We start from the raw sequence: 26,032 nt of genomic DNA, 5'->3' as shown, positions 1-26,032 counted from the left end.
GGCAGACATTTGCTACTACAATAGAAGGTGGCCTCAGGATAAAATTGCTAAGAGGGAAATGGCACAGCTGGAACTCTGATTAAGCTATGATCAGTGAATCAATATATTCCTTTTATTAAGTTAGTTAGCATTGGGATTTGCTGTTACTTGCAACAGAGTATGAAATATTTGGGAAGAGTTTCCAACAACAACAAAAATTCTGTCTCAATAACAAGATGGCTTGAGAAGATGTTCATAAAGCTGGACATTGCTCAGTGTGTAAAATGAGTAACTTTCCTGTGGAACTAGAAAATAAGAGTCTTGAGTTGAATCACCCAACAATGGGAATATTAGGTTAGAGATTCACAAAGCCTACATGAATTAGTTTAGTTTTGAAAAGTGCAAGCTAAAAGATGCTTTTCAAAAGCATACACCTGGTAGCCATAAAGGGAGGCAATGAGTCTGAAATCCAACAGTCACTTCCAGGTGGAGGCTACTTTCCTTCACCAGAAGCTCTCATCAAGAAAATCATCTGGTGCTCACTTCTGCAGCACATATACTAAAATTGGAAGAATACAGAGAAGATTAGCATGGCCGCTGAGCAAGGGTGACACGAAAATTCGTGAAGCATTCCATATTTAAAAAAAAAAAAAGAAAATCATCTGTCCCAGAGACTGGGTTCAAAGTGGTAGTAAGGGGTGTGGAGCCTCCAAAGAACTAAGAATGCCACAGCCGGATAGCTTCCAGTGAAGTCTATTGGATTGTACTGCACTCAAATGCTACCAGTTTATGGAATAGCCACTATAAATGACCAAGTAGAATGCCCAAATGGTGCAGGTAGTGTTTGCAGTACAGCTGAAATAAATGATGTTAGCAATGGGGATGATAGAAATTGTGGGCCACAAACATTAGAAGTTCATCTGCAACTAGAAAAATTCTGTTGTATTTCCACTATGGGTTTTTTTTTTTTTTTGTGAGACTGGGGTTTGAATTTAGGACTTTGTGCTTGCAAAGCAGGTGCTGTACTGCTTGAACCACAACTCTAGTCACGCCACTATGTTATGTTTTTATTATGAAATAAATGTCTAGTGAAATAAAAATACGATTTTTCTTACTGTACTACACTTCTGAAAATGCTCCTATATTTGTCATTTCCCCTTTAGCTCATTAAGTGACCCACTCTTTCATTTTAGTGTTTGTAGTCTTACATGACTCCCTCAATATTTCAGTCTTTTAAGTGTGACTCCAAAAGTTCTGGTCTTGTTTATTTAGGGCCTCTCTTCTGCTGTGGCAATGTGACCAAGGATATAGCTACATCTTTCATTAATCCCTCTCTCTCTCTCTCTTGCTCTATTTCTTTCTCTCTCCATTTCTCTGTCAATCCCAAACATATGCATGCCCATGAATATTCATCATCTTCAAACATTGACAACTTGTGGCCAATCTTACTTCACCTCTGCTTATATTTACTATCCCCTCAATTTTCCGTATTATTTTGAAATGAGTCAAAGACATCATATAATTTCATTTATAAATATTTCTGGATCTCTAAAGGACAGAGACATGTTTTGAAAAGTAGAACACCATGATCATACAAATAAAGTGAAGTCTTAATATTAGCACATAGCCAATCAATGTTCACTCTTGCCAGATTTTCTTAATAAAATACTCTTAGAGTTTGGTGGTTTATTTAGACTTTAAGTAAGGCTTATACATCACAATTGGATTCACATGTCTCTAACAACTCTCTCTCTCTCTCTCTCTCTCTCTCTAGTTCCATTTTTTTCTTAAAATTATTACAGAAACTGTCACTTATTCTGAGGAGTTTCTTGGGATTGGGTTTTGCTGGTTATATCCCCATAGTCTCAATTATCCTCCTCTTCTGACTGTGTTTCCTGTAACTTACTAGTTAAATTTAGGTGCTTGATCAGACTCTGGTTTTGTTTGCATGAACATGTGTATGTGTGCATGTGAAGAATAGTTCATAGATGATACAATTCTATTAGGAGATTTGCAAAATCTGTCATCTTGTGATGTGAGCAGTAATTGAAGGTCATTGTTTGGATCCATCAGTTCATCAGGAGTTGCAAAATGGTTATATTCTGATTCTGTAATTCTTTATTAATTTATTAGCTGTGTTAATTCTCTAAGAGAAACCCCTTCATTTACAATTTTGTTCCTGAGGATCAATGTTTGACTCTCACTATGGCTAGTTTTCAAAGCAATCCTCCAAATGATTTTTTTCAAAATCATTTAACATTCTTGTATTTAAAAATATTTGATGAATTTCTATCCATTTTAGTTTTTATGCTTCCCAATATGAAATTTGTTCCACTCTTGGTTTCTGGAAGTGAGCCTTAAGTTGGCTTTGGAGTTGACGATATCCTTTTACATAGACTTTTAACTGTCAAGGTTGAATGGAAGTTTAGAGGTTGGCTGCTTTAATCTTCCTTCTTTTCTACTGAACTTTATTTCTGCTTACCATTCAAAGAGACCTCCTGAGACCCCCTAATTATCTATTTATAGCTAACTTCCTTGTTAATTGAGATGATCCATGCATATTGCCCCTAGTTTTGGAGGTTTTTTTCTTTTTTCTTTTTGCTTTAACCTGAGAATTCAAATATAACAATGAAATTACACATATACAGAATGGGCTGAACCAGAAAGTATTATCCCATTCCTTTTTAACTCTTTTAATCTCATAATTCAAAGTAAACAGCATCATCTCGAAGAATAAGTAAACAATCCAAAGTTGTTTTATTCTTCCTCCCCTGAACCAGTCTCCCTCGCATTGGGTTGACTGACACTGTCCATGAGTAGCAGAGGCAGGTGGAACAGCATCTTCCAGGAGTCCCCAGGAGATGGGGGTCCGTACACATCTCTGGTTGTCATTGTACAGGGATTTTATTCTGTGAGATAAAGGAGGCAAGCATAATATTCTTGACCATCTGATAGTCTCTGTTGTTTGTTCCTCTTAAGGAAAAAAAATATTGTTATTTCTTACCTCACTAGTTAAAGTGAATGCGAAATCTCTTAGATGTATTTATCATCTTTTATACTTTAAGTATACTAAAGAATATTTACGAATTGATTGTGACCACTTTCATTTCTTTTGACATTCTTAACCCTGTTGCAAAAACATTATTTAGATTAGTTTTTGTTTTTAAGACATATGTTAGCTTAGTGAGCCTAACTATGACTTGTTTAGTGAGTAAGTTTCCTTTTTAGTGTGAAAGTAACACAGGATCATTGAAGCATATCTGGAAAATACAGAAAAATATAAAAAAGAGAATAAAAATCACCCTGAACATGTTTTGGAGGAGGAAAATAGGGACAATGTGTTTATCAATAATATGTGCTGTGTTCCTGGATACTTTGTATAGCAGATGGTGACTGCTTTATGCTAACCAGCACTCCTCCCATAAAATAATTGAAGGATGTTGCCGGGCTCTGCCTAAGTAAAAAAAAAAAAAAAAAAAAAAAAAAAAAATATATATATATATATATATATATATATATATATTTACTAGCTTGGCATGATGCCACCATTCCATTACCTCCCCAAAAGTCTCATTAAAATTAAAAGTCTCAATAAAATTAAAATTAGGAAGGGTCTAGAGAGACACCTGATCTTTTCTTGTTTACACTGGTGAATTTTATGAAGAAAACTCATATTTGACTCTTTAGAACTTTAGTTGTAACTCAGTGTGAGCATGGGAAAAGTATATTTTACCTTGATATTTTCTCATCCATGGAAAAATAGATCAAGAGAAAGCATTCTTGTCTTTTTGTTCATGGTTACATCTCCAGTGTCTAGGACAGTGCTTGGTACAAAGTAGAACTCAGTAAGTATTTGTTGAATGACTTGAATAATAGGCTAGATTGGAAGGAAAATGTTCTAGGTGTCCAGTGAGTTTAGTAATATGATCATGTCCTTAAATGGGGAAGGGGATCAGGAATCTTGATAGAAGTGGAGCTGGGAACTGAGAGAAGCTGGCAATGGTGTTGCTACGTCAGGTAGTGTGGGGATTGGGCCGGGACATGGAATCTTCAGAGTGAATTAATTGTGTCTGTACAAGCTGACCCATCCTGTATGCTTCATGTGTGTTTCCCTTGGTTATTAATTTTAGAGATTTTCCCTTATCTTTCCTAGTCTTTTTAAAAGCAGAAGCTTTTGGCAGGCTGTTGAACCAGTGCAGTGAAGGGAAGGAGCACATCTTTGGGGGCACTGTACTTATGGCAGTGGGAAGCAGAGTTTTGGATCCTTATGGGAAAAGGGGGCTCAGGCAGAGGGAGTTGGGGCTCTTGGTCAGTTTCTTTTTTGAGTTTTGGAGATCCTTATCCTAGGACTAAAACCTGTGAAGTGACATTCATTTATATTATAACTATTTCTCGTGTGACATTTTCCTGAGCCTTCACCATTCAGGCCCTCTTGTAGTTTTAAAATGGGATATCCAGCTAAACACAGCACTCTAGATTTGGCCTGAGAAGCAAGGAAAACAGACATTTTTTTTGTTGTTGTTGTAGACTGCATTCACATGTACTTTAAGCAGATATATTTTGAGGTCCTACAGGGTGCCTGCTACTGTCTAACATGCTGGGACACAGCACAGATCTGGTCCTTCCTTTCCCAGAGTTTATTGTCCAGATCATTATTTTCAAGGAGTCTTTTCTGAGGTGTGTGTCTGTGTGTGTGTTTGTGTCTGTCTGTATATAGAGTATCATTTACAATTTTTTAATTCAATTTATAGTTAACTAATTATTGTTGGAAGATTCAAAGGTGAATAAAATACAATTTCTGCCTCCAGGGAATAAGAGGGAGCTAGGGTACATACTCAAATATTAGTAATTTTATAGGTTACTTCCTATACACCTTGGGCCACAGTTCTCCATGGTCTCTGATGGTTCACCCATCTTGCTTTTGTTCTGGACTGTTTTTTAAAACGATATATAATTAACAACTCTGAGAAAAGTAATGTCTCCTTCTGATGAAAATAGTAGGTGCACTTACTGCCCATTATAAAAAAAAAACATGAAGGCTTGTTAAACTCAGATTCCTCTTTTATTAATTAAGTAGTTTTTTTAGACAGGGTCTCACTATGTAGCCCATGCTGGCTTTGAACTCATGATTCTTCTGCCTTAGCCTCCCAATTACTGTGATAACAAGGTGTATGCCACTGTGTCTGACTCGGAGTCCTCTCTTACAATACAGCCCTCTGCCAAAGAATTGATCTTTGTATTGCCTGTGAGAATTAGATTTTAGGAAAATGGTGTAACTCTGGTTAATGCTATTGTTATGAGTGAAAAAGTCCGTTGTCTTCTGCCAACCCCCATGAAACCATGGCAGGCTTCATAACTTAGAAGTAGAGTGAAATCTCAAACTTCAGTTCTTTTTATTTTCTATTTTTATTACTGTACATTAATTGTACAGGGGAGATTCATTGTGACATTTCTGAGTAGCCTTACATTGAACACTGGTTAGGTTTGCCTCTGCCATCTCTCTTTCTCATCCCCCTCCCTGCCCCACCTAAAACAATTACGAAAGTTTCATTGTTTTATATATGTGTACAAAGCACATTGAACATATTTACCCTTCTTCATTTCCTCTATTCACCTCCCCACTACCACAAGCACCCTGATGTAGGACCTATTTTACAGACCTATCCTTCATTTTTAATTTCAGAGTCAGTATTCAAAGGGGTTTTTAGATGTATCTTAGCTGTGAATGTACTGTACTTTGGACAGTTCAGCCCCCTCTGTTACTCTCCCTTACTCTTCCCTCCTACCCACTATGATCCAACAGCTTTCATTACATATCGTTATATCATCTACCTGCACAGATGCAATGTATTTCAATATTGCTGACTATATCATTCTCTTTTTCCTTTCCCTTCTACCCTGACTTCCACGGAATAGTTCCACTGTTACAAACATGTTCTCTATATAAATGTGTATATAATCATGTTTGTTTTTAGTGTATATGCCAGACCCTTAATTCTTGAAATATGCCATTCAAATCCCATCTACCTCACCCTTACTCAGCTCCTCATGTTGCCACCAGTTTCTTTTTTCTTTTTAATTTTTATTTTATTCATATGTGCATACAATGTTTGGGTCATTTCTCCCCCATTCCCCCATCCCCTCCCTTACCCCCCTGCCCCCTCCCTCTCACCCATACCCTCTCGCTACCCAGCAGAAACTATTTTGCCCTTATCTCTAATTTTGTTGAAGAGAGAGTATAAGCAATAATAGGAAGGACCAAGGGTTTTTGCTAGTTGAGATAGGGATAGATATACAGGGAGATGACTCATATTGATTTCCTGTGCATATGTGTTACCTTCTAAGTTGATTCTTCTTGATCTAACCTTTTCTCTAGTTCCTGGTCGCCTTCTCCTATTGGCCTCAGTTGCTTTAAAGTATCTGCTTTAGTTTCTCTGTGTTGAGGGCAACAAATACTATGTAGTTTTTTAGGTGTCTTACCTATCCTTATACCTCCCTGTGTGCTCTTGCTTTATCATGTGATCAAAGTCCAATCCCCTTGTTGTGTTTGCCCTTGATCTAATGTCCACATATGAGGGAGAACATAGGATTTTTGGTCTTTTGGACCAGGCTAACCTCACTCAGAATGATGTTCTCCAATTCCATCCATTTACCAGCAAATGATAACATTTCGTTCTTCTTCATGGCTGCATAAAATTCCATTGTGTATAAATACCACATTTTCTTAATCCATTCATCAGTGGTGGGGCATCTTGGCTGTTTCCATAACTTGGCTATTGTGAATAGTGCTGCAATAAACATAGGTGTGCAGGTGCCTCTGGAGTAACCTGTGTCACATTCTTTTGGGTATATCCCCAAGAGTGGTATTGCTGGATCATATGGTAGATCAATGTTTAGCTTTTTAAGTAGCCTCCAAATTTTTTTCCAGAGTGGTTGTACTAGTTTACATTCCCACCAACAGTGTAAGAGGGTTCCTTCTTCCCCACATCCTCTCCAACACCTGTTAGTGGTGTTGCTAATGATGGCTATTCTGTTTTTTTTTAATGATGGCTATTCTAACACGGGTGAGGTAGAATGTTAGTGTGGTTTTAATTTGCATTACCTTTATTGCAAGGGATGGTGAGCATTTTTTCATATGTTCCTTGGCCATTTGAATTTCTTCTATTGAGAAAGTTCTGTTTAGTTCACTTGCGCATTTCTTTATTGGTTTTTTAATTTTGGAAGAATTTAGTTTTTTAAGTTCCCTATATATTCTGGTTATCAGTCCTTTCATGTGTAGTTGGCAAATATTTTCTCCCACTCTGCAGTTGGTCTCTTCAGTTTAGAGACCATTTCTTTTGCTGAGCAGAAGCTTTTTAGTTTTATGAAGTCCCATTTATCTGTGCTATCTCTTAGTTGCTCTGCTGCTGGGGTTCCATTGAGAAAGTTCTTGCCTATATCTATTAATTCCAGAGTATTTCCTACTCTTTCCTGTACCAACTTTAGAGTTTGGGGTCTGAGATTAAGATCCTTGATCCATTTTGAGTTAATATTAGTATAGAGTGATATACATGGATCTAGTTTCAGTTTTTGCAGACTGCTAACCAGTTTTCCCAGCAGTTTTTGTTGAAGAGGCTGTCTTTTCTCCATCGTATATTTTTAGCTCCTTTGTCAAAGACAAGTTGGTTATAGTTGTGTGGCTTCATATCTGGGTCCTCTATTCTGTTCCACTGGTCTTCATGTCTGTTTTGTGCCAGTACCATGCTGTTTTTATTGTTATTACTTTGTAATATAGTTTGAAGTCAGGTATTGTGATACCTCCTGCATTGTTCTTTTGACTGAGTATTGCCTTGGCTATTCGTGGCCTCTTGTGCTTCCATATAAATTTAACGGTAGATTTTTCAGTCTCTTTAATGAATGTCATTGGAATTTTGATGGGAATTGCATTAAACATGTAGATTACTTTTGGGAGTATTGACATTTTTATTATGTTGATTCTACCAATCCATGAGCATGGGAGATCTCTCCACTTTCTATAGTCTTCCTCAATCTCTTTCTTCAGAAGTTTATAGTTTTCCTTGTAGAGGTCGTTCACATCTTTTGTTAGGTTTACACCTAGGTATTTGATTTTTTTTGAGGCTATTGTTAATGGAATTGTTTTTATGTATTCTTTCTCAGTTGTTCATTATTAGTGTATAGAAATGCCAATGATTTTTCTATGTTGATTTTATATCCTGCTACCTTGCTATAGCTATTGATGGTATCTAGGAGCTTTTGAGTAGAGTTTTTTGGGTATTGAAGGTATAGGATCATATCGTCTGCAAATGGGGATATTTTGAAAGTTTCTTTACCTATTTGTATTCCTTTTATTCCTTCTTCTTGCCTAATTGCTCTGGCTAGGAATTCTAGTACTATGTTGAATAGGAGTGGAGATAGTGGACATCCTTGTCTAGTTCCTGATTTTAGAGGGAATGGTTTCAGTTTTTCTCCATTAAGTATAATGCTGGCTGTAGGTTTGTCATATATAGCTTTTATAATGTTGAGGTACTTTTCTTCTATTCCTAGTTTTCTTAGAGCTTTTATCATGAAATGGTTTTGCATCTTATCAAAGGCTTTTTCTGCATCTATTGAGATGATCAAGTGGTTTTTGTCTTTGCTTCTGTTAATGTGGTTTATTATGTTTATTGATTTTCATATGTTGAACCACTCCTGCATTCCTGGGATGAAGCCTACTTGGTCGTGATGAATGATCTTTTTGATATGTTGTTGAATTCGGTTTGCCATTTATTGAGGATTTTTGCATCAATGTTCATTAAGGAGATTGGCCTATTGTTCTCCTTTTTGGAGGTGTCTTTGCCTGGTTTTGGGATAAGTGTAATACTGGCTTCATAAAATGTGTTAGGCAGTTTTCCTTCCCTTATTATTTAGTGGAACAGTTTCAGGAGGGTTGGTATCAGTTCTTCTTTAAAGGTCTGATAGAATTCAGCAGAGAATCCATCAGGTCCTGGACTTTTCTTATTGGGGAGACTCTTGATTGCTGCTTCAATTTCATTTTGTGTTATAGATCTATTCAGGTGATTAATAATCCTCTTGGTTTAGTTTTGGGTGATCATATGTATGTAGAAATCTGTCCATTTCTTTAAGATTTTCAAATTTATTTGAATATAGGTTCTCGAAGTAGTCTCTGATGATTTCCTGGACTTTCATGGTGTTTGTTGTTATCTCCCCTTTTGCATTCCTGATTCTACTAATTTGGGTTTTTTCTCCCCTCATTTCAGTCAGTTTTGCCAGGGGTTGTTGATCTTGTTTATTTTTTCAAAGAACCAACTTTTTGTTTCATTTTTTTGTATGGTTTTTTTGGTTTCTATTTCATTAATTTCAGCTTGTATTTTTATTATTTCTCTCCTTCTATTTGTTTTGGGATTTGTTTTTTCTTGTTTTTCTAGGAGTTTGAGATGTATCATTAGGTCATTGATTTGGGATCTTTCAGTCTTTTTAATATATGCACTCATGTCTATAAACTTTCCTCTCAAGACTGCCTTAGCTGTGTCCCATAGGTTCCGGTAGTTTGTGTTTTCATTTTCATTGTTTCCAGGAACTTCTGAATTTCCTCTTTTGTTTCATCAATGACCCAGTGTTCATTAAGCAATGAATTATTCAGTTTCCAGCTGTTTACATGTGTTTTGTCTTTACTTTTTTGTTGAGTTCTAGTTTTATTGCATTGTGATCAGATAGAATGCTTGGTAGAATTTCTATTTTCTTATATTTGCTGAGGCTTGCTTTGTGCTCTAGGATATGATATAGTTTGGACAAGGTTCCATGTGCTGCTGAGAAGAATGTATATTGTGTAGAAGTTGGATGAAATGTTCTGTAGACATCAATTAGGTCCATTTGATCTATTGCATATTTTAGATCTAGGATTTCTTTATTGACTTTTTGTTGGATGACCTATCTATTGATGGTATGACTTTTTGTTGGATGACCTATCTATTGATGGTTTCATCAGGGTATGTTTGATGAAATTTGGGTGCGTTGACATTGGGTGCATATAGGTTGATAATTGTTATTTCCTGTTGGTCTATTTCCCCTTTTATTAGTATGGAATGTCCTTCTTTATCTCGTTTGATCAATGTAGGTTTGAAGTCTACTTTGTCAGAGATAAGTATTGCTACTCCTGCCTGTTTTTGGGGGCCATTGGCTTGGTAAATGTTCTTCCAGCCTTTTATCCTAAGCCTTTGCTTATTTCTGTTGGTGAGATGGGTCTCCTGTAAGCAACAAATTGTTGGATCTTCCTTTTTAATCCAGTTCGTCAAACAGTGCCTTTTGATGGGGGAGTTAAGTCCATTAACATTAAGTGTTAGTACTGATAGGTATGTGGTGATTCCTGTCATTTAGTTGTCTTAGTTGTTTGGAGATTTGATTGTGAGTACCTAAGTTGAGGTTACTCTCTACTTTCTTGCTTTTTCTCTTCCTGTCGTTTGGTGCTGCCTGACCTTTCATGGTTATGTTGGGTTTCACTTTCTGTGTGCAGAATCCCTTGAAGAATCTTTTGTAGTGGTAGCTTTGTGGTCACATATTGTTTTAGTTTCTGCTTCTCATGGAAGACTTTTATTGCTCCGTCTATTTTGAATGATAGTTTTGCTGAGTAGAGTATCCTAGAGGTGAAGTTATTTTCATTCAGTGCCCAGATCTCACCCCAAGCTCTTCTTGCTTTTAATGTTTCTGTTGAGAAGTCTGCTGTGATTTTGATGGGTTTACCTTGTATGTTATTTGTTTTTTCTCTCTTACAGCCTACAGTATTCTTTCTCGGGTCTCTGTATTTGTTGTTTTAATGGTAATATGCCATGGAGTAGATCTATTTTTGTCTGGTCTGCTTGGTGTCCAGCACCCAGACCACTTGGGAAGACACAGACCACAAGGTGAGCTAAGCGGTACGCAGTATTCCCACAGACAACCCTGGGCCAGATCAGCATAGCCCTCTGGACAGACTGACCCCCACCCAGGGAAAAAAAGTAAAAAAAACTGAATAATAAGCAGTAACAACAAAAAAGACACATAGCAAAGAGGGCGGGGCGCCCTGAGCACGGAAGAGGGGGGAGAGGCAATCCCTCACGGAACTGTAAGTAAATGAGCGAGCCTTAGAAGGCAGGAGCGGTGGCACGTGCCCAGCAACCAGGAGCAGGAAAGCTTGTAAAAGTGGTGGTTGGAGGAAAACTCCATGGGAGACGGGGGAAGGCCCACTTCCCATGTGAACTATAAATAAACATGCTGGCCTGAGAAAGCAGGTGCAGTGTCACCTCCCCCAGTGTGCTTGGAAATGGGAAAGCTTGTAGCAGTTGTGGTCCCACCCAGGAGAACTCTAAGTAAACAAAGCCTGAGGAGCGCTAAGCTCACTCCTGACATCTGCAATCAATAAAGCGTCCAGCAACAGCTGGCTGACAGTAGTGGGCAGGTGAGCTGCAGCCCCAGATAGCCATTCACAGAACTGTATCCAGACTCTTTTTTCTCTCTCTTCCTTTGATGAGACAACAACCAAACTACACCTGCAGCTGAAAAACCTACTGAAACTGTATTTTATTTGAATTTGGAACACTTTATGGTGTTTTTTTTTGGTTTGTTTTTCTTGGTTTATTTCCCCTTTGATAAGAAAATGACAGAACTACTTCTGAGACACCATCTCCAGGATTGGAGGCTGAGGGACAAACAACAAAATAATTAAGACTGAAACTTTATTGCATTTGAACTTGGAGATTTTTTTATTTTTTTATTTTTATTTTAATTTTTTTCTCAATCCTCTCTCTATCTCTCTAATGCCTGTTCAGCTTACTGTTGATTAGTACACTATCTCTTCCTGTTTATATCTTTGAAACTTTTGTTTGTTTGTTTTGCTTTTTTTTCCTTGTTTATTTCTTTAACCCTCTTTCTTTAACTTCTTTGCTTTCCCTCACCTCTCACCCTTCCATTCTAAATATCACCATTGTAATTATTACAAGCTAGAAAATACTTAATTGCATACAGTACAGGGACAGTAACAACACCAAGGGCAATGACGGAAAGACAGAAAAAACAGGGAAACCAGTTTTCCCACAGCAAAAAATTAGTACAGGAACCAGAAGGAAATGAAGAAAACAGATACTCGGATCCAGACTCCAACAAAATGAAGATACACTATGCCAAAGAACCCAATGAAGCCCACAAGAATAATCTAAAAGAAGAAATACTACAGGTACTCAATGAGAATTTTATAGAGATGATACTGGATATGGTCAATCAAAACGTACAGGAGACACTCAAATTCCAAGACAACAAAAATAGAGAATTTGAAAAAGCACAAGAAGAAATAAAGGAAACCATAGAAGCACTGTATAAACACCAAAGTGAAACAAAGAACACAATTAACAGATAAATGAACTCAAGACAAAAATAGACAATATTAAAGAGGAAAAGACTCAGGATATGGAAAACCTCAGAAGAACGAACGAAACAGAATTACAAAACAAAATGGAAGGCCAATCCAGCAGAATAGAACAAACAGAAGACAGAATCTCAGAACTCAAAGATGAAATGGTAATTAAAGGAAAAACTGAAGAACTATTAGTTAAACAACTCAAGACCTGTGAAAAGAAAATACAAGAACTCACTGACTCCATCAAAAGACCAAACCTGGGCATCGAAGAAGGAGAAGAGGTGCAAGCAAAGGGAATGCGTAATATATTCAAAAAAATAATAACAGAAAATTTCCCAAATCTGGCAGCGCAGGAGCCCTCCTGGTTTCTCCGTTTAACGTGGAGTGGGAATGGTATGCACAAGCTGGGGTGTGGAGGAGTCAAAGTTTTGCCTCTTCTCAGTGTTTTTCCTGTAATGTGTATCTCCAGCGTCTCTCCAAGATTTTACTTTAGGAAGCACACTTTTTGCTTTCTCCCTCTATCTGCCATCTTGGAATCTCTCCTAGCCACCAGTTTCATGTAGACTTCAACTTTTTACAGGGGGGCAACCTGACAACATGTTGTCAGCCTTCTGTTGCTATATTTCTCACTTTCTGCCCTTGGGCTTTTCCAAAACCCCCTCGTAGCAAGAACCTGCTCTGCATGTATGCACACTTAGCTGGGAAGTGTTGGAAAGTTAACACACATGCTGAAAGATGGTGTTTTCATCTATTGAACTAGTGAAAACTTGGGAAAGAATAGGACTTAGGGGGAAGAACAGGGATTTCACTTGATAGGTAGCTAATTATTGTGCTAGGTACTGAAGAGTCAAACATGAGTACAATATAAAAAGGAACAGAAGGGGAAATGGGACTAATCTAAAACTATTATTGATTATATATTTTATTTGTGCCCTCCAAATTCAAGTGTAGAGCCCCAAAAGGCAGTTGGATATGTGAGTCTCAAGTTTAGGGGATATCTAGACCCCTTCTGGAGAGTAGGTTGGGGATATTTGTAGTGCTTTGATTTCAATACAGCAGGAGTGAGATCATCTGTTTGAGTATGTTTGAGCCTTAAAGTGAATGAAAAATGTTTGAAACAATTGTGAAAAATGTTTGAAATAAATGTTTGAAAAATAGTTTGATGAAAAGTTAAGTAGGAATTGAAGGGGTTACAAAGAGGCAGCAAGTTTCCAAGTGCAGATAGATTGTAGAAAGTCATGGGCCCAATAGCACAATTTTTTTTTCTTTTATTATTCATATGTGCATACAAGGCTTGGTTCATTTCTCCCCCCTGCCCCCACCCCCTCTCTTACCACCCACTCCGCCCCCTCCCTCTCCCCTCCCTCAATACCCAGCAGAAACTATTTTGCCCTTATTTCTAATTTTGTTGTAGAGAGAGTATAAGCAATAATAGGAAGGAACAAGGGGTTTTGCTGGTTGAGATAAGGATAGCTATACAGGGCATTGACTCACATTGATTTCCTGTGTGTGGGTGTTACCTTCTAGGTTAATTCTTTTTGATCTAACCTTTTCTCTAGTACCTGTTCCCCTTTTCCTGTTGGCCTCAGTTTCTTTAAGGTATCTGCTTTAGTTTCTCTGCGTTAAGGGCAACAAATGCTAGCTAGTTTTTTAGGTGACTTACCTATCCTCACCCCTCCCTTGTGTGCTCTCGCTTTTATCATGTGCTCATAGTCCAATCCCATTGTTGTGTTTGCCCTTGATCTAATGTCCACATATGAGGGAGAACATACGATTTTTGGTCTTTTGGGCCAGGCTAACCTCACTCAGAATGATGTTCTCCAATTCCATCCATTTACCAGCGAATGATAACATTTCGTTCTTCTTCATGGCTGCATAAAATTCCATTATGTATAGATACCACATTTTCTTAATCCATTCATCAGTGGTGGGGCATCTTGGCTGTTTCCATAACTTGGCTCCAATAGCACAATTTTTAACAAGTCTTAATAACTCAAAGGCAGAAGGGACTGGGGCTGGTGGAGTGGCACAGGCAGTAGAATATCTGCCTCATAAGCACAAAGCCCTGAGTTCAATCTCCGGCACTGCTTTAAAAGAAAAAGAGGCAGACGGGGCTACTGTGCAGCTGCATAGCTTTACAAAGTGGACCCAGCAGACAGTAAAGGTATGAGATTCTGACATGGTGAGTAAGGCACCTTTGGAAGGACAAATCACAGAGCCCAGATTAGTTAAAAGAAACTAAATGGAGATGAGGGTAGAGAAGGAAGGAGGGATCAATAAAACAGACCATAAGAAGTCAAAGAGACAGTGTGGGAATAATACATATTGAAAACAGAACATTATGATCTCAGAAGAAAAAATTCAGGATTCCTGTGTGAGCTATTTCTTTCTTTTTTTTTTTTTTAGCTTGGCACAACATAAAACCATCACTTTATTTTTGATGGTATTTTTGCTACCATCAGTATTAAAAAAAACCACAACTAATGGCATTCATTCATATAACTTAGCTATGTCAGCTAACTTGAGATGATAAAGATGCATTTCTTGGTAGATAAATGATTGCCAACTGTGTGAGGTATTGCTGAGTGATTAGGAGTCTAGGGTTGCTGAATTTGAAGGCTGATGAAGGTCACTGCATTTTAGGAGGCTGCAGATTTGTGAAGTCAGGTGTGAGATGAGTCATTGGTGTTTGTCCTGGTAGCAATGGGTGCAGTACAGAGGAAAATGGTGAGCTGAAAGAAAAGCATGGACAGCTGCCACAGATTACAAGGCAGGCTGCAGTCTTTGTTAGCTGCCTGCTTGTCTTTCATTGGATGAATTTTTCTTGCTATAGAACTGTAACCTTGTTCAGGATTTGGGTGCCTACGTGCTCAGGTCTAAGCCTTAAAACTGAGATTGACTAGTTTTTCATGGTGAGATGGAACAAGAGGTTTTGGAGGAGGATTTTGTGGAAAATATTGTGCCTTCCTGTTTGTTATAGTTCAAATGGTGCCAAAGTTCACTGTTTTATAAATGGTGCTGAAGTTCACTGTTTTATCTGGAACTATGGCAGCTTACTCTCTCTCTGTTTCCCTCTGTCCCACCCTCCCTCTCTCTTTGGTGGTACTGGAGTTTGAATTCAGAGCCTCTCATTTACTTGGCAGGTGCTCTACCACTTGAGCCACTCTGCCAGTCCTTTTTGTATTAGGTATTTTCAAGACAGTCTCTCATGAACTGTTTGCCTGGGATGGCCTCAAACTTTGATCCTCCTGATTTCTTGTCTACCAAGTAGCTAGGATTACAGGCATAAGCATCTAACACCCAGCAGCAGCTATCTCTTGACCACAAGGGAAAGGCCAAGAAAAATATGGGGTCTATAGCTGTGGGTTCATATTGTTTCTCCTTCTAGTTAGGAAGAAAAATAATCTTTTTTTTTTTTAGCTATTGTTAGTCAGATGTCATTATTAGTTTTAGTCTGCTAGGGTTGCCATAACTAAGTATCACAGATTGGGTGGCTTAGACAAGTCTGAGATCAAGGTGCTAGCAGTGTTAGTTTCTTGAGGCTTCTCTCTTTGGTTTGTAGATCTTTATCTTCTCTCTGTATCTTCACATGGTCACTGTACATGTCTGTGTCCAGTTTTCCTCTTATGAGGATGCAGTCATATTGGATCAGGGCCCACCCTAATGATCTCATTTTAACTCAGTTACCTCTGTAAAAACCCTTTCTCCAAGTATAGTCACATTCTGAGGTGTACTGGATTAGGATTTCAGTGTATAAATTTTTAACTGATGCATGTCAGCTCATGACTGACAACTACTACTAACAGTTAGTGATTTAATTCATTGCTAGACAAATGCAACAAAGGACCTTTATGAGGTGATTGTTTTTGTCACTGTTTCTACTAATTCACAAAAGCAATCTACATGTTCAATGCACTCCCTATCAAAATTCTAATTACATTCCTCACAGAGATTGGAAAATCAACCCTAAGATTATATGGAAGCACAAAAGATCAGGAGTAGTCCAAGCAATACTGAGCAAAAAGAATAATGCTGCTGGTATCACAACACCAAGTTTCAAACTATATTACAGAGCTGTAGCAATAAAAACAGCATAGCACAACAACAGACACAAAGACCAGTGGAACAGAATAGAAGACCTAGACATAAATCTATACAGCTACAGCCATCTGATTTTTGACAAAGGCATCTAAAACATATGATAGAGAAAAGACAGTCTCTTTAACAAATATTGCTGGGAAAACTGGATATCTGCATGTAGAAGACTGAAATTAGACCCATGTCTTTCATCTTTTACAAATATCAATTCAAAGTGGATCAAAGACCTCAAGATAAGGCCTGAAACTTTGAAACTACTGCAGGAAAGAATAGGGAATACACTGAAACATATAAGCATAGACAATAACTTCCTAAATAGAACTTCAGTGGCTCAGCAATTAAAAGAAAGGGACTACATGAAACTAAAAAGCTTTTGCACAGCAAAGGAAACGGTCACCAGACTGAAGAGGCAGCCCACAGAATGGAAGAAAATCTTTGCCAGCTATACATCTGACAAGGAATTAATAACCAGAAAATACAGGGAGCTCAAAAAGTTAAACTCCCAAAGAATTAATGATCAAATGAAGAAATGGGCAAATGAACAGAAATTTTTTTGAAAGGAAGAAGTTCAAATGGCCAAAAAACACAATATCCATGGCCCAAAAGGAAATGTGAATTGAAACTATGGTAAGATCCCACCTCACTTAGCCTGGCCCAAAAGACCAAAAATTGTATGTTCTCCCTCATATGTGGACATTAGATCAAGGGCAAACACAACAATGGGATTGGACTTTGAGCACATGATAAAAGCGAGAGCACACAAGGGAGGGGTGAGGATAGGTAGGACACCTAAAAAACTAGCTAGCATTTGTTGCCCTTAATGCAGAGAAAGTAAAGCAGATACCTTAAAGCAACTGAGGCCAATAGGAAAAGGGGACCAGGAACTAGAGAAAAGGTGAGATCAAAAAGAATTAACCTAGAAGGTAACACACACGCACAGGAAATCAATGTGAGTCAATGCCCTGTATAGCTATCCTTATCTCAACCAGCAAAAACCCTTGTTCCTTCCTGTTATTGCTTTTACTTTCTCTACAATAAAATTAGAAATAAGGGCAAAATAGTTTCTGCTGGGTATTGAGAGGGTGGGGGGGAGAGGGAGGGGGCGGAGTGGGTGGTAAGGGAGGGGGTAGGGGCAGGGGGGAGAAATGACCCAAGCCTTGTATGTATATATGAATAATAAAATTAAAAAAAATACAATATATACCTAAATAAAAGAGCAAGAGCTACAAAACTCCTTAAAAAAAAAATCCCACCTCATTTTTATTAGAATGGCTTTCATCAAGAGCATGTGAAACAGCAAATATTGGTGAGAATGTGGTGGAACACTTATAGTATTGTGAAATTACTATAGTCACCACTTTGTAAACAGTATGGAGGCTCCTCAAAAAACTAAAAATAGAATTACCATATGATCCAGCAATACCACTCCTAGGCATGTATCTGAAGGAATGTAAGTCAAGATACAATAAAAACACTCGCACACCGATGTTCATTGCAGCATTATTAACAATAGCTAAGCTATGGAAACAGCCCAGATGCCCTACAATTAAGGAATGATTTAAGAAAATGTGTGTGTGTGTGTGTGTGTGTGTGTGTATGAATATTATTCAGTTACAAAGAAAAACGAAATTTTGTCATTCACAGATAAATGGATAGAACTGGAGAACATTATGTTAAGTAAACCAGGTTTCAAAAGGCAAAGTTCACATGTTTTCCCTCATATGTGGAAGATAGATCCAAATACAAATACAAACCTTATCATACACACACACACACACACACACATGCACATATGACATGTTTGCAAAAGTGGGATGGTTAGAGGAGATGAAGGAGAAAAAGAAGAAATGAATGATAAGAGAGTGAATAATATTGAAATATAGCACATCTGTGTAGGAACCAGACACAGTGAAACATACTGGAAATTATTGAACAATACAGGGTAAGTAGAAAAGGGTAAGGAAGAGGAATAGAGAGGTTAGATTGATAAAGCACAGTATATTTATAAGTAAAATACCAAGGTAAAAGCCCACCAAACAATGAACAGACTTAAGTACTGAAGGACAGGAATACAATACAGGTCAGGTGAAAGGGAAGGTAGTAGGGGAGAGTAAATAAAGAGGGTAAAGGAAGATGAATATGTTTGATGTGCTTTCGATACATGTATAATATAGAACACTGAAACCTGTTGAAGTCATTTTAAGAAGGGGAGTTAGAAAAGAGGAAGAATAATGGAGGGAATGAACCAAAATGGGGTATAATATATGTGTATATGGAAATGTTACAATGAACCCTCTGTATAACTATCAGATACTAATAAAAACATTTTAAAAATTTAATTTTTTGGATACAGGGTCTTGCCTATGTAGCCTAGGCTGGCCTTGAATTCTCAATTCTCTTGCCTCAGCCTCATAAGTACTGGAATTACAGGTGTGTACGACCATGCACAGCCCAAAGGTTGAAGCACACCTGTTCTTTTTTTTAATTCATATGTGCATATAGTGTTTGGGTCATTTCTTCCCCCTGCCCCCACCCCCTCCCTTTACCCCCTCCGTCCCCTCCCTCTCTCCCCTACCCTCTCGCTACCTGGCAGAAACTATTTTGCCCTTATCTCTAATTTTGTTGAAGAGAGAATATAAGCAATAATAGGAAGAACCAAGGGTTTTTGCTAGTTGACATAAGGATAGCTATACAGGGAGTTGACTTGCAATGATTTCCTGTGCATGTGTGTTACCTTCTAGGTTAATTATTCTTGATCTAACCTTTTCTGTAGTTCCTGGTCCCCTTCTCCTATTGGCCTCAGTTGCTTTTAAGGTATCTGCTTTAGTTTCTCTGTGTTGAGGGCAACAAATACCATCTAGTTTTTTAGGTGTCTTACCTATCCTCATACCTCCCTTGTGTGCTCTCACTTTATCATGTGATCAAAGTCCAAACCCCTTGTTGTGTTTGCCCTTGATCTAATGTCTGCATATGAGGGAGAACATAGGATTTTTGGTCTTTTGGGCCAGGCTAACCTCACTCAGAATGATGTTCTCCAATTCCATCCATTTACCAGCGAATGATAACATTTCGTTCTTCTTCATGGCTGCATAAAATTCCATTGTGTATAAATACCACATTTTCTTAATCCATTCGTCAGTAGTGGGGCATCTTGGCTGTTTCCATAACTTGGCTATTGTGAATAGTGCTGCAATAAACATGGGTGTGCAGGTGCCTCTGGAGTAACCTGTGTCACATTCTTTTGGGTATATCCCCAAGAGGCACACCTGCTCTTTTCCCAGAGGGAGATATTGTGATTATTTTATGGTTGGTAAGCAAAGCTACTTTTTACTCCAGAGGGAGATTCTTTTCCAATATTATTTTCTGTAAAATATCCTTGAAAGACTAATGAGAGAGACCAATTGAGAATCATCTCTCAACAGTAAACTGAGGCACAGAGAAGTTGAGTGACTTTTCTCAGGCCTTAGAACTGTAGTCATTGTCATCTTTTTTTTTTTTTTGGCAGTACTGGGGTTTGAACTCAGTCAGGGCCTCATGCTTGCTAGGCAGACCCTCTGCCACTTGAGCAACTCCAACAGCCATAGTCTTAACCAGGGATTGGCAAACTATGCTGTTTTGGTCAAATCTGGGCCTGTTTTTCCAAGGTCAGTGAACTAGGAGTCTTCCTGGATTCCTTTCTTTTTCACATTTGTAGAGGCTTATAAAAAAAAACAATATGTATTAGAAAGTGTACAAATTTTATAAACACTAAGATATTTACATTAAAAGTTTGCCAGCACATGCACCTGACTGTACTGCAGACTACTGAGTGGGGTATATGTGGGTTTTATCTAGTTTGAGAGAATGGTGGAAGGGAAAATGGTGGAAAGGAAAAAACTCATTCAAATGATGTCATTCTCCTGTTTCCATCCTTTGAGGCTTCTCAAAACATGTAAAATAAAATTCAAACTCCTTCTCTTGGGGTCTTCAGCTTCATTTCTTATCCTTTGTATCCTTGCTGGCTTTGGTCTCTCAAGTTCATCTCTTTGTAGATACTTTCTCTGATTAACTTCATTAAAATTATCCTCACCCTTGCAATTCTATAGCCCTGGACCTTGCCTTATTTTCTCCATGACATTTATTGCTTTTTAATTATTATTATTATTTTTTTAGGATTATAGGCATGAGCCTCCCATACCTGGCTCTAGGTGACTCTTTTTTTTTTAAATTTTATTCATATGTGCATACAATGTTTAAAATTTTTATTTATTTACTGGGTGTGGTGATGCATGCCAGTAATCCCTATACTTATGAGATGCATCCAGGAGGATTGCAAGTTCCAGGCCAGTTTAGGATATATAGCAAGATACTGGGTCAAAAAACTCAGCCAGCCAAACAAATAGAGTTCTATTTATTGGTTTAATTTTTTAAAACATCTTTCTAAAGCCCTCTCTAGAATGAAGGATTTCTGAAGCCAAAGACTTAGTCTTGGTTATCATTGTACTCCCTGTGCCTGGGGAAGGGTCTGCTACGTAATAGAGTGTTGAAACACATTTGTTGAAAGAATAAGTACGTTAATTTATGAGCCTCATGTGAAAGGAAACCGAGTGTTCCTTTGGTTGAATATCATCTTAGCAGTGAGATACAAGCTGATCCTATTGGTGACAGAAGTTGGCAAGAACTGCCTGGCTTTTCTGGTTTTAACACTAAGGTCCATGAAAGAACTAGAAATGGAGGAAGGGATGTGTAGCTGTATGGGCCAGGGGTATGGGTAACACTGATGGGCTCCAACCTTGTTTTCCTACATGACACTTGTAATTGTCATGCAGTATAGGTTGCTTTCAGTCCCAGCCACTATATAATTCCCTTTGATGGTCTGCTATCTGGTGGAATGGCCCTCACAGGACCTCTGGGAACCTGGTAACAGTAGCCAATTGGTTTTTGTAGCCAGATTTTGTATCAGTATTCCTAGGTCTCTAAATAACTACAAAAATAGCCAGCAGAGGGCTCCCAAGATGTAATGTTAATTAAGCTTAGATTTTAGATTAAGAAGTTGATATAGCCAAGAGATGGCCTAAGAATATGGACTATAGTAGACTTCTCAGTAGGACCTTGGGGTTATTATTGCTCAAGCATTTGGCATAAGATGTGTACCTGTGTCCATACTCTTAGTATGAGAGTAGGAATCCTTGGCCCAAGTTCATAAATTATTCCTTTTGTTCCAACTAAAACTAACCAATCTGCAGTATAATCAACAGTGCCAGTTTCTTTTGGTAGTCACTAAAAATTCTATTTTAGAATAAAGTATATTGGTTTATTCACATGTGAGGCAAATTACAGAATGTGTTTATGATCTGAGCAGCACAGAAGGGAATAGGGAATTGGGCATTAGCTCTGAGAAGGTAAAGGATAGTGGGTATGAGCATGGAACTCCTTCAAGGATGTTATGAAGTTCTAGGAACTGAAGGAATTGCATGTCTCCAGCTGAAGCATCTCTCTGGGGATGTCACCCTGGAAACATCTGCCTTCAAACTCTGCTTTTCTCTCTCCCCAGTCTGAGCATTAGGAATGTAATACTTTTCTGTTTTAGAAAGCTAAGCTGTATCTGTAAAGGGCTAGAAGGCAAATATTTTAGACTTTCTGGGCCATTAATCTTTGTTGTAGTGCAAAAGCAGCCAGAGACAATATGTAAAAGAATGAGCATGACTTGCTTCATTAAAACTATTTACGAAAAGGCCATTGAAGGTTGTGCTAAAAGTTAGGACTGCCAGTCTTTGTTCTAATCTACACTCCACTGGGAATGAGCTACCACCTATTTATTTAATTTGGTACATCGTTTAATAAACTCAAAGAAACAGCACGCAGGATGCTGAGGCAGAGTACTACAAGATCAAGGGCAGCATGGGCTCTGTAGTGAGACCCTATCTCAAAATAGGCAACAAAAGAAAACACGAGATTTTCCATTACCTACAGACAAAACTAATACACTGATAAACTCCTTCAATTACATACAATGGGAACTTTGGTTATTTTCTTTTACATTATTCCAAATTTAGAGCTTATATAAAAAGCATTATTATCTTAAAATGGGGTTAATAACTTCCCAAATGTAAAGTAACCCTTATAATGTACGAGCTTGTTTTAAGCTCGGGTCTCTCAGCTCTACACCTAAAATTTCTCAGAACATTAGAGTGTCTCTGATGAATAAAATGCCTAAGACAACAACATCAGTTAAGCCAATATTATATGCAAGGAACTTTACACACATTAATTTATTTAATGTCTACAACAATCCAGTGGGAAGTAAGGTAGCAACTTCTAGATGTTATGGATAGTCTGTGGGGAAAGGTAACTAGCTAAAGATACCCCCTAGTGGTCAAAGAGCAATGGACTCAAACCTGTACCTCTGCTGTTGGTGCCATTCAGTTTCTTCTGCCAGCCTCAGCCCAGCTACAGACCCACAAGATGACCTTGCTACTTCTCATTCTTTATTTCTGTCTGCTGAACCTTCTGCTGAGCCTGTCTAGAAGACAGGGAAGTTCTTGGTCCTGGGTTTTGCATTCTTTTTTTCCAAGGAGACACTCTGGTTTCTTTTTTTTTTTTTTTTTATTTATTTATTTATTTATTTATTTTTTCATTTTTCTTTTATTATTCATATGTGCATACAAGGCTTGGTTCATTTCTCCCCCCTGCCCCCACCCCCTCCCTTACCACCCACTCCACCCCCTCCCGCTCCCCCCCTCAATACCCAGCAGAAACTATTTTGCCCTTATCTCTAATTTTGTTGTAGAGAGAGTATAAGCAATAATAGGAAGGAACAAGGGGTTTTGCTGGTTGAGATAAGGATAGCTATACAGGGCATTGACTCACATTGATTTCCTGTGTGTGGGTGTTACCTTCTAGGTTAATTCTTTTTGATCTAACCTTTTCTCTAGTTCCTGGTCCCCTTTTCCTATTGGCCTCAGTTGCTTTAAGGTATCTGCTTTAGTTTCTCTGCGTTAAGGGCAACAAATGCTAGCTAGTTTTTTAGGTGTCTTACCTATCCTCACCCCTCCCTTGTGTGCTCTCGCTTTTATCATGTGCTCATAGTTCAATCCCCTTGTTGTGTTTGGTTTCTTTTTGATGTACAATAAATGGTATGAATGCTCTGATGTCTTGTATATTTTGCCTCAAGCAAATATCCTAAAATACAGTATTGCTAAGATTACTGATGCTATTCATTTCTTTTTTGCTTCTCTTGCCATGATTTTCTTTTCTCCCAAAACCAAAATATCACCAGATCCAAAGACTTAATTCTGACAAGTCTGACTTATTTGTGAGTTTCAGTGAGATCATTTGAGTGACTCAAATATTGTTGCTTCTTGGCCCTACCTTCCCTCTGTCTGTAGCACTACCTTCTACAGGGTTCTCTTAAAAGTCCAGCTGGGGGCTTGCTGTGATACCCTTCTGAGTATAAGATACCACAAGGTCTGTAGAATTACTCTGCTGCTCCTATGACAAAGGCAGTGACCAGATAATGTTTGTCCATATATGCATCAGTTTCTCATGCATATAAGCTTTTGGTGTCCTGTCCCATTAATTTACCTACTAATTCACCATTTATCCATCCACCCATAAATCCATACACTCACCTGCCCATTCATCCATTCATCCATCCATCCAGTGCATACTGAGCCCCTACTGCAACACCCCATCTTGATGATCTAACAAGTGTCATTAAATAATATTTTCTTTAATAAAACCAACCAACCAAACAGCCAGTTAGTCAGCCAGAGTGCAGTTTGTGAGTTGGGACTATATCTGACCCTGAAGTGAAATGTTTTTACCACCCACGTTTTCTGAATAAAAAAATCAGTTTCAGTATTGATCATAAAACAAATTAAAATAATTGCTAGTAAAGAAATGTAGACAGTGAAACTTTTATTCCATTTTGTGTACAGACTCATGCCAGTAAAAATCACAATGAGTTAGTTCTAACAAAATGTCTATAAAAAGTACAAATAAGATAATTAGTCATGTTAACAGCACTGGTGCAGTCTGTGATCAGAAAACTTCCAAATTCTTGATATCCCACTGGGAAGAATTCATGACAGGACACGTGGGTATAAAGGGAGTTTATTAAAAGTTAGGGAAGAGAAATACAAAGGCACACATGGAAGCCAGAAGCCGAGAGTGTTTCTGCTCTTCAGGTGCTTTTAAAATCTACGAAAACCTATGGGAAGGGGAGAACAAGGTGATTCCAGCCAATAATCAATGACTGGGGAGGGGCATGGGTGGTTCCCAGCCAGTTGAGGGTGGTTCCTGAGCCAAAGCATGGTTAATCTAAGATGTAATTTTTTTTCTATGAGTTCCAAGCTTTCCCTGCTTTAGCCTGCCTCAGTCATATTGCTATTATAATATTTGATTTTCTTGATCCATTCTTGAGTTTTAAAACAAATGATTAACAATTAGAAAAGATTAAAACTTCAGTTTTAATGCTGTTACTCAAAACTAGTATACTATTTCCTAAATGAACACAACTTTGCACTTACTAAACTAATATAACATGCCTTACAACTCACTCTTTCCAATTTGGCTATTTTAAATTTTGAATACAAATGAAAACTCTTTAAGTAGTCACAGAGAAGGACAGAACTAAAGAAACTCAGGGTTGTACTTTTGCCTTTATAATCACTGTGCTACCACTGTTTAATCCTGTATCTACTGTTAAATGCAGGGATATTCAAAGCTACATGGTTGGAGAGACAGCCTTGAAAGAAAGCAGATGTACCTTCCTCTGTCTGGATTGGAGTTAGAGGGATGGAACCCATGCCTGGAGAATCTTTAAATCATCTTTCATAAAAAGGTGAATAAGACACAGAACCAAACAACACAAATTTACAACCGAGTGGGGAGATAGACAACTGCTTTACATAATAAAAAGGTGTTAGTTTGAATGTACATATAGATGGTTAAACTCAGCAGCAGCTAAAGAACTGTTTAGAAGTTAGGTCAATAGAAGGATTTTTATTTCCCCCTTTTTTAAGGGATGAGTTTCTTATTTTGACCTTGTTTAGAAATTGCCAGTGCAAGGTGATTGTGTTAAGTCAGCTTTTAACCACATAACAAATAGCTGAGTACTGGGGGTGCGGCTCACGTGGTAGAGTGCCATCCTAGCAAGCATGAGGCCTGAGGTCAAACTCTAGTACTACAAACAACCCCAAAGCCCAAATACCTGAGATAACCATCCTATAAAGAGAAAAGTTTTATTTTGGCTAAGTTTTGGCTCTTTACTTCATGATCTGTGGACACATTGCTTTGAGACTTCTGGTGAGGGGCAGCACATTATGATTGTGGTGGAGCAAAATTGCTTACTTCTTGGCTGAGAAGAGGAAGGAAGAGGAAGGAGGGATCCTATTCCCCAAAGGACATGTGCCCAGTGGCCTAGTGACCTCCCACTAGTCCCACCTCCTAAAGTCTCCACCATCACCCTATATCACCATGGTAGGGACCAAGCCTTTACCACGTGGACTATTGGGAAACATGCTGTTAGAAATGAAAGAAAGCGCAGAATGGATAGGCGCCAGCACAGGATTTATCGTGGAGAAGTGT

At 38.2% G+C, this 26,032-nt stretch overlaps 1 long non-coding RNA gene and 1 other non-coding gene across 5 annotated transcripts in view; both read left to right on the top strand.

The window, feature by feature from the left end:
- The window catches only part of LOC109678892 (uncharacterized), a 243,798-nt gene that overhangs the window by 842 nt on the left and 216,924 nt on the right, over positions 1 to 26,032 (top strand). For 3 of the 4 annotated variants that reach the window (XR_012439861.1, XR_012439860.1, XR_012439862.1), the window contains exon 2: positions 25,158 to 25,286. The exons of the other annotated variant lie outside the window; for it this stretch is intronic. This is a non-coding gene — a long non-coding RNA (uncharacterized lncRNA). The remainder of the gene's footprint in view (positions 1 to 25,157; positions 25,287 to 26,032) is intronic. 4 annotated transcript variants of the gene reach the window in all.
- On the top strand, positions 515 to 621 carry LOC141415166 (U6 spliceosomal RNA). Its single transcript, XR_012440180.1, has one exon. It is a non-coding gene; the product is annotated as a U6 spliceosomal RNA (small nuclear RNA).

The sequence above is a fragment of the Castor canadensis genome, chromosome 12, assembly GCF_047511655.1.
Source record: "Castor canadensis chromosome 12, mCasCan1.hap1v2, whole genome shotgun sequence".
NCBI classification, from domain to species: Eukaryota; Metazoa; Chordata; class Mammalia; order Rodentia; family Castoridae; genus Castor; species Castor canadensis.
The sequence above is the reverse complement of the archived record's forward strand: the minus strand, read 5'-3'. Positions and strand labels throughout refer to the sequence as shown.